At 40.4% G+C, this 12,389-nt stretch overlaps 1 protein-coding gene across 1 annotated transcript in view; it reads left to right on the top strand.

The window, feature by feature from the left end:
* The window catches only part of AKNAD1 (AKNA domain containing 1), an 84,800-nt gene that overhangs the window by 17,436 nt on the left and 54,975 nt on the right, over window positions 1-12,389 (top strand). The window lies entirely within an intron of this gene.

The raw sequence follows: 12,389 nt of genomic DNA, 5'->3' as shown, positions 1-12,389 counted from the left end.
AAAAATGTTGCTTGTCTTGCAAAACACTCTCAGACCAAGTTACTCTCAACCAAGGTTTTACTGTATTTACATAGTTAGTCTGGTTGAAAAAATACAATCTAGTTCAACCAATAAAAGGGGAAAAATGTATTCAATCCTATATACACATTCCTATACCTACAATACCTGCAAATGAAGGGAATTCCCTAGTTTACCAGAACTAGTGTCCCCACTGGAAGATTTCCCTTCTATTACTTTTCTGGGGACAACATTGGGATTTTATTTTAAATTTACTTTCAATAACAGTGGTAAACAGGACAAATAGAGAGGGTGACTCTCCTTATTGGGAGCACAGCAATAAAAACTTGTATTTTCTAGGTGTTCTAATTCAGCTCCACCCCATCCCCTCAAAAAAAAAAGTTTTGCCTTTAGTTATACTTTAGGGTCTTGGGTCTTTTCCCATGATTGCCCTGCAGCCAGGTACACTGTCACAGTCATTCCTTCGGCTCAATGAACAGCATGCTTTTCTGATGCTTTATTGTAGATAGGTTCAGGGTAACTGTGGGATTTTCCAGTAACCTTTAGTAGCATTTTGATGACACTAAACTTTCCTCTCTAAAGATATGAGCAAAGTCCTTTGGATAGTTAGATGGCAGGTAGATGAAGCTTAGCTGGGTTTCCAAGATACTAGATGTCTAGCACATAGAGGCAGATTGGCATAGAGCAATGGTTTCCAGGCAATGGCAGGCAACCTTTGGTGCCTGCCATTAAGCAGAGGTTTGCATTTTAAAATTTTATAAGACTAATGTGTTTTCTTTAAAAATAGCAATAATTATGTAGCACCCTCCTAGACAAGTGCTAGGTTAGGTAAATTTTGTTCTGGGCTCACTGTAATCATGGCATGGTGGAGAATGTCCTGTGAAAGAGAACAGGATCTACAGATAGTGTACAGGGGAATGCTGACATTCAGTCCCCAGCTGCCATACCCCTCCCGCTGACATCCATCCCTCACCTGCTCCCTCATTTTCCCGCTGCTACATTTCCCCCCTGGCCACCTTACTCGCCATCACAGATATTCTTCTTTAGATTTCCCCCTCTCCTGTTGACACACAGCCTTCCCTTTCCCTCGGGCACCTCACAGACATGCTATATATATATATATATATATATATATATATATATATATATATATATATATATACTGTATAAATATACAGTGCCTTGAAAAAGAATTTATACCCCTTGAAATTTTCCACATTTTGTCATGTTACAACCAAAAATGTAAATGTATTTTATTGGGATTTTATGTAACAGACCAACATAAAGTGGCACATAATTGTGAAGTGGAAGCAAAATAATAAATGGTTTTCAAAATTTTTTACAAATATCAGAAAAGTGCGGCATGCATTTGCATTCAGCCAAGCCCCCCTGAGTTAATACTTTGTACATCTAGAGAGTGAGAGTTTTGCCCATTCTTTGCACAATTGCTCAAGCTCTGTCAGGTTGGATGGAGAGTGTCTGTGACCAGCAATTTTCAAGTCTTGCCACAGATTCTCAATTGGATTTAGGCCTGGACTTTGACTGGGCCATTCTAACACATGAATATGCTTTGATCTAAACCATTCCATTGTAGCTCTAGCTATATGTTTAGGGTCGTTGTCCTGCTGAAAGGTGAACCTCTGCCCCAGTCTCAAGTCTTTTTTATACTCTAACAGGTTTTCTTCTAAGATTTCCCTGTATTTGGCTCATTCCATTGTCCCATCAACTCTGACCAGCTTCCCTGTCCCTGCTGAACAAAGGCATCCCCACAATATAATGATGCGTCCACCATGTTTCAGGGTGTGGATGTGTGTTCAGGGTGATGTGCAGTGTTAGTTTTCCGCCACACATATCGTTTTGCTTTTAGGCCAAAAAGTTCAATTTTGGTCTCATTTGACCAGAGCACCTTCTTCCATATGTTTGCGCCCCCCCCCCCCCCACATGGCTTCTCCCAAACTGCAAATAGAACTTCTTATGGCTTTCTTTCAACAATTGCTCTCTTCCTACCACTCTTCTATAAAGACCAGATTTGTGAAGTGCATGACTATAAGTTGTCTTGTGGACAGATTCTCCCACCTGAGCTGTGGATCTCTGGAGCTCCACCAGAGTTACCATGGGCCTCTTGGCTGCTTCTCTGATTAATGCTCTCATTGCTCGGCCTGTCAGTTTAGGTGGATGGCCATGTCTTGGTAAGTTTGCAGTTTTGCCATACTCTTTCTATTTTCGGATTGAACAGTGCTCCGTGAGATGTTAAAAGCTTGGGATTTTTTTTTTAAACCTAGCCCTGCTTGAAACTTCTCCACATCTTTATCCTGACCTGACTGGTGTGTTCCTTGGCCTTTGTGATGCTGTTTGTTCACTATGGTTCTCTAACAAACCTCTGAGGGCTTCACAGAACAGCTATATTTATACATAATTAAATTACACACATGTGGACACTATTTATTAATTAGGTGACTTCTGAAGGCAATTTGTTTCACTAAATTTTAGGTAGGGGTATCAGAGTAAAGGATGAATATAAATGCATACCACACGCTTCAGATATTTATTTGTAAAACATTTTAAGAACCATTTATCATTTTCCTTCCACCTCACAATTTTGTTCCACTTTGGGTTGTTCTATCCCATAAAATCCCAGTAAAGTACATTTATGTTTTTGGTTGTAACATGACAAATTGTGGAACACTTCAAGGGGTATGAATACTTTTTCAAGGGCCTGTGTACACAGTATATACGCATATACAGTTCCTTTAAACACTTAAAGGAATATATAGGCTGCCATTGTTGACCTTCTTCAGTTTATAGTTGTCTAGTTGTCTTAAGCTTAGAATATTTAAGTCACTAACCTGAAACAAACATAAAGCAGTAAACTCTTGATCTGCATAATTTATCTAAGTCAGTATCTTGCAAGAGTACCAAAGCCAAGGCATTAACATGACAGCCATACAGCTACTATTTTTAGCGGGGAAGTTTAGAAGTGTCCACCTACATATTTCTATGAGAACAGGTTTAAAGACCTGGCTATAATATTTGCTCCTGTATCAAAACATGCAGGATTATACATACATGTGCTAACATATGTAAACAAACTTGCAGAAGCTGAAAATGAGAGAGTTGTTCCAGTCTGTCAAGTATTATCCTACTATATATTTATAGGTTGGGCAGTTCAATGGTCACACCTGCATGTTCCACCTATTCAGCATCTCAGGCAGTTCTATTATTAGGAGGTATGGCGTGTGTTGTGCATGAATGCAAAGTTGTTTGACTAGGTTTACAAAGCACCATAACATTTATTAAACACATTCTATGATTACAACTTGTTTCATGATAAAAAGTACCTATTATTCTAAAAGTAAGGTGTTTGCTTCTTTTCAGATATTTGCAGTCAATGTTAGTGTTTAAAACTTAAGTCCTCATTTCTCTCTAGGTTGAAAGTTTTTCTGATTGTATTTTTGCGAAGTCATTATCTACAAAGGAAGAATTACTGGTAACATGTAGACTGTTTTTATCATTTGGCTTGCTGTGCTTTTATAATCTTTTGATTTTCTGCGTAAGATGCATGACTTATATGAATTCATTTTAGCTGTATCTGGGCACATCTATACAGTGGAGAATGATTACTGAATGTTTTCCCCCACGTTTCACAGTAGTAATAAGGATCACTTGTTTCTCCTGCAGTCACCTAATCAATTGCAGCTATGAAAATGGATCTAAGGGTGGAATATGCTATGTCATATTCTGCCAACATCCAACGATTCAAATATCAATAGTTGTTTGTGCATATAGTGCACCAAGGAACCCCCTCATGGACTTCGGAAGCAGACTCACAAGTATATTTGTATAAAAAAAAACATTTTTTATTATAGAATCTAGCATGAAAAGGACCTATGTCCTAATGAAATAACATAGCAATACATGAACATAAATATATATACATATATATATATATACTGTATACACATTGACATATATATATATTGACATCACATAAGTAAGTGCAACTAAATACCCTATACCAGTGATGGGGAACCTTGGCACCCCAGATGTTTTGGAATTACATTTCCCATGATGCTCTACTACACTGCAGAGTGTATGAGAATCATGGGAAATATAGTTTAATATCTGGGGGGGGGCAAGGTTCGCCATCAATGACCTATACCATCTAATCCATCCACAGAGCCACCCATTGTTGAACTTCAAGTCAGCCCAGGTGAATTGTAATGGTAAAACCTGACATGTTTCGGACTCTTATAGTCCTCCCTCAGGGGATAATGGCTATATTTGCTTCTAAAAATAGACATATAGTATAATAATAATTAGTAGCATTAAAAATGCCTCCATATGTACATTTATACACTATATTACCAAAAGTAATGGGACGCCTGCCTTTCCACGCACATAAACTTTAATGGCATTCATTTAAATAGCTTTAATGGCAACTTTAATGGCATCCCAGTCTTAGTCCGTAGGGTTCAATATTGAGTTTGCCCGCCCTTTGCAGATATAACAGCTTCAACTCTTCTGGGAAGGCTGTCCACAAGGAGGAGTGTGTCGATTTGACCAATCTTCCAGAAGCGGGTTTGTGAGGTCAGGCACTGATGTTGGAGAGAGCCTGGCTCGAAGTCTGCGCTCTAATTCATCCCAAAGGTGTCTTATCGGGTTTAGGTCAGGACTCTGTGCAGGACAGTCAGGTTCCTCCACCCCAAACTCGCTCATCCATGTATTTATGGACCTTGTTTTGTGCAATGGTACAAATTTTTTGGTGGAGGGGGAATTATGGTGTGGGGTTGTTTTTCAGGGGTTGGGCTTGGCCTCTTAGTTCCAGTGAAGGGAATTCTTAAGGCGTCAGCATACCAAGACATTTTGGACAATTTCATGCTCCCAACTTCGTAGGAACAGTTTGGGGATGGCCCCTTCCTGTTCCAACATGACTGTCCAGCACTAAGCCCAAAGATAATCAATTCAGCAAGCCTATTAGGAGTGCTCTGTAGCAGCACAGTGGAATGAACCTTGGAATAGAATGCTACTTCACCTGTGATCTCATGGAACCTGCTGTCAGTCCGGGGGCTTCAACAACAGATCACTGCAATATAATTGATCTGTTGCTGCAGAGGTGAATGATAGGCAGGATGGACCAACTCTCCCCTTACCTCATCTGGATCCCCCTCCCATGAAAAAAAAAAGTTGTTAAACATGTAAAAAAAAAAAAATGTTTTCATTTAAAAATGTGAAACAAATCAATAACATAAATAAAATTAGCTTTTATATATTATACGTATATGTATAAATTAAAATTAGCTTTACAATAGGATGACAAGGTAAGCAACTTAATAACAAAAAATGTTCCCGCATGCATCGCACCATAATATCTGTGGAGGGGAAAAGCTCATCTAAGTCAAAAGAATTTGTCATTCTATTTTGAGGTAAATATTTAAGAAAGCGCAAAGTATGCAAAAAAATTTATTACAAAAATAACATTTTTCCATGTTTCTTCCTGGTAAAAAACCTAGAAAAAAATGCCAAATTACAGATCTGCATGTCTCTCCAAAAGAAACGTTTATTACTATAAGGTAGACTACAGAAGTGCAAAGATATGAAATATGGAGCTCTCATATGTCCAAAGCAATAATAATACTGTTTGGCTGAAAGGCAAGTGACCCTTCCCTTTCAGACATGTACATCAGACATGTCCACTGCAGTGTGTTGATGCCTTTTGTATTGCATTAAGGCAGCCCATTCCTTTGAATAGATAATGCATGCAGCATTTTTGGCAGCACTCAGCATGTCATGGAAGTTTGTTGCAGAGTATTGCGCTGTGCTGCATTGTAGGTGAGCTGAAAGGTGAATTGGAGTGCCCTTTAGAATGAATGGCATTTCACTCCAACACATAGGCCCCTTTCACAACTTTGTTTTGGTCAGCAAGGGATCTGTTTGCTGATTCCCTGCTCATCAGAGCAGAGCAGATGGATGACAGGTCCATGTCTGCTCAGTTTCTGCAGAGTAAACATGGACAGAGCTCGCAGAGTGGGCATGGACAGGATCACAGAAGAGAGAACTGAGAAGAGGAGGATCGGGGCCAGTCTGTGCAAAACCAACTGCACAGAGCAGGTAAATATAACATGTTTGTTACTTAAAAAAAAAAAAAAGCTAGGCACTTAAAACACTTGCCGACCGCCAGCAGTACATATACTGCGGCAAGTCAGCTCTATTGCGCAAAACGACATACCTGTACGTCGTTTCGTGCAATAGCCAGTAAGGGCGCGTGCACACCAATTGGCCAAAGGGGGGCCAATCAGCAGGTCTGGCGGGCGCGATGTCCGCCAGGCCACCCTTGATCACACCCCAGAGCGACAGAACAGCTGTTTGCCTATATATAAACAAGGCCGACCACCGTTCTGTCAGAGATAAACACAGGGATCTTGTGTTCATCTAGTGAGTCCATCCCCCACACAGTTAAAAAGCACTCCCTGGGAGCACACTTAACCCTTTGACCGCCCCTGGTGTTAACCCCTTCCCTGCCAGTGTCATTAGTACAGTAACAGTGCATATTTTTAGCACTGATTACTGTAGTAATGTCACTGGTCCCCTCAAAAGTGTCAGTTAGGTGTCAGATCTGTCCGCTGCAATGTCACAGTCCTGCTAAAAATCGCTGATCGTGGCCATTACTAGTAAAAAAAAAAAGAAAATAAATCTATCCCCTAGTTTGTAGACGCGATAACTTTTGTGCAAACCAATCAATATACACTTATTGGGATTTTTTTTTACCAAAAATATGTAGCAGAACACATATTGGCCTCAAATTATGATAAAAATTAGATTTTTAAATTTTTTTTATTGGCAGTGTTTTATAGCAGAAAGTAAACTTTTTTTTTTTTTTTTTTCAGAATTGTCACTCTTTTTTTGTTTAGAGCACAAAAAAAAAAAGAGGTGATCAATTACCACCAAAAGAAAGCTCTATTTGTGGGGAAAAAAAAATACATCTATTTTATTTGGGTACAGTGTCGCATGACCGTGCAATTGTCAGTTAAAATAACGCAGTGCCGTATCGCAAAAAATAGCCTGGTCATTAAGGGGGTAAAACCTTGCGGTCCAGAAGTGGTTAAGGAACCTTCCAGGCTAGAAGTATAGGGCTATTGTACTTAATACTGAAAATGCAAGTACCATGGCTGTCATCCTTGTCACTACACAGTAGTATGTTTCTTGAATTGCGATTACACAGGCAACTTTTGTTCTTGCATACTGAAATCTTTACTTGAGATAAAATCGCTACTACAGGAAATACCTGGGTGAATGTTATTGTCAAAATCCAAGAGGCATAAAAAGATTAGGATTTTTTTATTTTTTATTTTGATGCAAGTTTTTTTTTTTTTTAACAAATGTTTAGAACAGTAAAGAGACTCATTTACACTATGTTACAGCTATGGAGTAGAAGGAGGAGGTTAATCAATAATAGTTTCTACTACGTGATTACAATATTATGTTTAATGGTACTAGAACCTTGTATAGGATTTCACATAAAATGTAGTGTGGTACAAATAAGAGAAAAACCCTACAAGATTTTAGTAATTTGATTGTGTGATTGTGTCCTAGCCAGGGCCGGTGCAAGGATTTTTGCCACCCTAGGCAAAATAAAAATTGCAGCCCCCCCCCCCCATATGCTCTCCCACTCCCCATCCCAAGTTGCTGAAGGGGTTAAAACCCCTTCAGTGACTTACCTCAGCACTGGGTTAGGCTCCAGTTACTCTCCTCCCCGTCTATGTCACCTGGCGGGGAAGACCTAATGTGCATGCGCGGCAATGGCTGCACACGCGCATTAGACCTCCCCATAGGAAAGCAATATTCAGTGCTTTCCTATGGGGATTTTGGCGACGCTAGAGATCCTCACATAGCGTGGCTTGCTGTAGCGCTCAGGCGGCACAGCATTAGGAGTGCTGTACCGGCCTGTGGCTGGTCCATTACTGATTCCGGGTGCAGGATGCCAGCGCCGGGGCGCCCCCTGCTGAGTTACGCCCTAGGCGGCTGCCTAGGTCGCCTTACAGGTAGCGCCGGCCCTGGTCCTAGCCAAAGTAGCAAAGCAAGGATAATAGACAGTACAGGGTGGTTGGGTATGCCATGTCAACAGGACCCAAAACATAAACAACCGCATCATATAAATATTTGAGTTTAGCCTATGAAGCAGACATAATGAAAATCCATCAACACCAGCTTTTAAAGTTAGAAAAATAGAATTCAGATTTGATGTTCTAACCTGTCTAATCACCCCCAGATGACACTGGTTGGGGTTTTGTCACAAGCAAGCAAAGATCTCTCAGCACACTTACCAGATAGCTAGCTTTGAAGGTTTCCCATAGAACAGGGGTATCAAACTCAATTTGTCAAAGTTGTATCTGTAAGACTATATAAATGTATCCAGTAAATAGGTACAGGAACTTAACCATGCCCCCCCCCCCACGGAACCACATTGAACAGTGGGTGTGGTCAAATTGCAGTGGGAGGATCCCAAAGGCGCAATAAATACCAAGAGTGCATTATGTGCAGAGTTCAGGGGTGCACTAAGTACAGAGTGCAGAGTTCAGGGGTACGCTGTGTGCAGAGCGCAGGGTTCAACTCTCACCTCTGCACCACTCTACCCCATCCCACACCTCTACACACATCTCCCTCCACAGTCCTTATCCCCCCCCCCCCAAAGCTTCCTCGCATCTCACCCACCCGGCCTGGCTCTACTACCTCCCAGCAGTATAGGCATCTCCGCCTCTCTCTCTCTCTCACTTTCAGGGAGATCTTTGGTTGACATCTGTGCACGCAGGCACAGATGGGGATCACAGTACAGCTTACCATGTCATGTCCAATCCCACACTGCCCCTGATTCTGTATCTGCATCTCCCTTGTCCCCATTGTGAGTGAAGGAAGGCAGGGATCTGTGAGAGCTGCCGAAAGGAAAGCTGTCCTTGTAATCATAGAAGGCTTCTACAAGTCACAGCGGTTAACAGAGAGTGGAGGGCGAAAGCCAGAGGTGGCGGAACTCTGTTCTGCCACGTTCCGCTTGAAAAACGCCCTGGGTGCGAGGGTCACATGAAGTGGCCTGGTGGGCCAGATTTTGCCCGCGGGCCTTGCGTTTGACACATGTGCCATAGAAAGTATATCCTTGCCTGCTCCCATCATCTTATCTGTCTGTGGGCACCTTTAGGTTGAGAACTGTAACACAAACGCCTTCAAAAAGTCAGAAATGACAACACTTCCTGTCCTAGGTTCCTAAAAAAAAAGTAGTCAAACTTCTGTTCAACTTCATTGTAGACCTTAATGTCTCAGGTGGCAAACACACATCACCTTTTTTTAATAATTATCAATTATAAAAGATAGATCAGTAGAAGAAGCATCTGAATACCCCACATACAAAGTAAGTTTAGAATCTATGGTAAAACTGTAAAATCCTATATTAATTTCACTAATTTATTTTTAATTTTTTATAACTTCTAATAATGTGAACAATCTTGAAATTTGTAAACTCTGTGAAGAATATCACACATTTGCTTCCTGGAATTCTATGAAACCTATTCATTATGTCATGTACCACAGAATTCACAGAGCCTGCCTTCTGAACTACAGAGCTGCTCGGAGGAGGAGTTTCAGGAGTCAGAGACAGTACAGGAATTACTGCTTGCAGGCAGCAAGGTACCATTGGATATGAAGTGTTAAGAAATTAAAAGTAAATAGCAGAGGAGAAGCTGCAAAGCATGCAGGCAATCCAGGAAGTTGTTTAAAGAGATGGCCAGCAGACAGGCGGAACTCACAACATAAAAATGTGTTTCGTAATAATATTGCATATTTTTGGATTTGGAGTCAGAAAATTCATTATAACCCAAAACAAAGATAGATAGGATGGTTACCTGTTCATTTTGTTCCTTATTAAAGTAGGACTCCAGTATGCAGCAATACATATTTGTATACTTTACCCATGCCCCTATTTTAACAAATTCTGTTTTTTGGGGGGGGGTTTTTATTTTTATTTTTCTTATATAAAGGGTGGCATTGGTACATAATGACATAGAGTAAAATGTAGAAGAACAGTCCAAGTTTATGCCAAAATCCAGTAAATCACCAGCAATAAATTAGAGTCCCCACCACCCTGCCTGATCATTTTATTTGAACCAGAAGTGCAGTTGCAACACTCGTCTGCTACCGCTAACAGTGAAAGAGAAGAGGGAGAAGGAAGAGAGAGGAAAAAGAGTGGTTGGGGAGTGGGTTAGGAGAGAGGTAATGGAACCTCACCCCTTTACTGCAAGGTCAAAATTCTACTCCCTGGGAGCAAGTGTACAGAGTCCAGAGGAACCACTTCCTTCTGAACTTCTTCTTGCCCCTCAGGGTAGCAGACATAGATTCCATAGAGTGAATTTAAGCTACTTTAGAATGAGTAAGGGGTGTCTACTGCTTCTATTATGTCAGTATACAGACCCTTGCCACATTTAATAAGTGAATAAGCATAGATTTCTTGTATGTTTGTTTCTGGAAATCAGAGTAGTGCAAAAGGAACCCTGTAGGGTCCGAGCCCAGATCAAAGTCAGTAAACAGCTTAACAGTCTTCCCAACCTGAGACCAAAACCTGTCCAGCTTCTTACAAGTCCAGAAAATATGTAACATGGTATCCTCTTTCTCTCCCTAGTGCTAGCAAGCGCTCACTGCCTAAGGAGGGATTTTTCATAGAAGCTTAGGGTCCTTATACCAGCGAGTAAAGATAAACTAGCCCAACCCCTGTTTTTTGCTTGCAATAGTCGAATAATGGGCAAAACAGAGAATGTGTTCTCTTTGTTCAGACCCTCTTTCCACTTCAGCAGGAACGGGGTACAAATCCTTCGGGTGGCTGGAGAAGCAGCTTATACTGTATGCCTCCAAAACCCCATGAGAAGAGGGCCCGAATTCCAGGCAGAGATTCTCAAGCGGGGTGCCAGAATTTGTTGACACCCTGCTCCCGCAACAATCCACAATGGAAATTAGCCAGTTGTTGGAGTCGCTATGAGTCCAATGGTGGGTCAAACATCTCTTCTATAGCCAATGGGTTCTTCAGGCAAGATGGAGAGAGTGAGGTTTTCTACCATAAAACTGGAGAGCAAAAATGGGTCACATGACTACCCGTGCTTCTTTTTCATCCTGGAGCGCACTTGCTCCAAACTCCTTCCAACACTTTTTAAGCAGGTAAAGCAACATTTTTTTGGGGATAAAGGGTTTATATAATTGAAAGGATTTATATTATCATTGAATTGAATTGAAATCTAACCATTGTAAGCCCCCCTTTTCATTGTTAAATGGTTTGTCTCATCCCTGTAACTGCCAATTTTGATAAACAGCTTGGTCTGGGAAAAAAAACTGATTTACTGGCAGGATCAATAAGTTAAAATAAAGGAAAAAGGGCTTAAAAAAGAAAAAAATATCTAGCTACCTCATCAAAGAACTAGTAAGCTGCAAAATAGTCATTTTTTGTTTTGGAGTTTAATATCGCTTTAAGAATGTGATGATCCTTACTCTTTAGGTTTGTCTTTACTCTCCTTTGTAATTTGTTTCATTCTCTAATTCCTCAGTGATCGGTGGAATTTCTTTTCCACAGAACACCATACTATTATATACTGTTTTTGACCACTGAGTTGTGTTTATGCTGCTATTTGTGGCCAGAAAATTCTACAGTGTGTTCTTGCATGTTTCCAAGTGTTTCCTTTGTGGAAAAATGTAAACCTGTTTTCCTGTTGGCAGCTAAGTGTGTTCAAATGTTTCCATTTATACAGTAAAATATAGATGTATTTATAATGTGTTTAAAAAGATCAAATACTCATGTTTATTCTACGTTATACTTGCTGACATTTTGTCCTAGTTTTCTAAAAATGACCAGTCAGCTGCCAAGCCTAGGTATTCGGGACACTATTGTTTATAAAAAAGAAACCGATCTCTATAGAAATTGTAAAAAAATCACCATTTAATCCAATTTTGTGTTTAGCAACAAATAACTAGATTTTTTTTTTAATAGAGTGAGGGTAAGTACCTAACTCTTGCCTAATGTTAGTTTTCTGTAAACTCTTCTATTTCCTGTTCCCAGTAACCCTGTTCCATGTGGTAAATATTGTGTACATTGTTGTTTGTTCAGTCTTGCTGTAATTAGTTTGTTCTTTGCTGTCCAGTAAAGCTAGCCATACATGTATAAACTTCTCCATCCACGTTAAGCTGCATGGATGAAGGAAACGCCATTGCTGGCTTTTTTATTCTGACAGTTGCCACCTACGGCTGTCAGAAAGCTTGGACAGTGACTGCATCTGATTAGATACAGCCACTGTTTGTCTGGCAATTTTCTAATTTTCTTTCGACAAGAGACGACTGAAAAATTTACT

Source organism: Pelophylax lessonae, assembly GCF_965119305.1.
Source record: "Pelophylax lessonae genome assembly, chromosome: 8".
Taxonomy (NCBI): Eukaryota; Metazoa; Chordata; class Amphibia; order Anura; family Ranidae; genus Pelophylax; species Pelophylax lessonae.
This window is presented reverse-complemented; position numbering and strand designations above follow the sequence as displayed.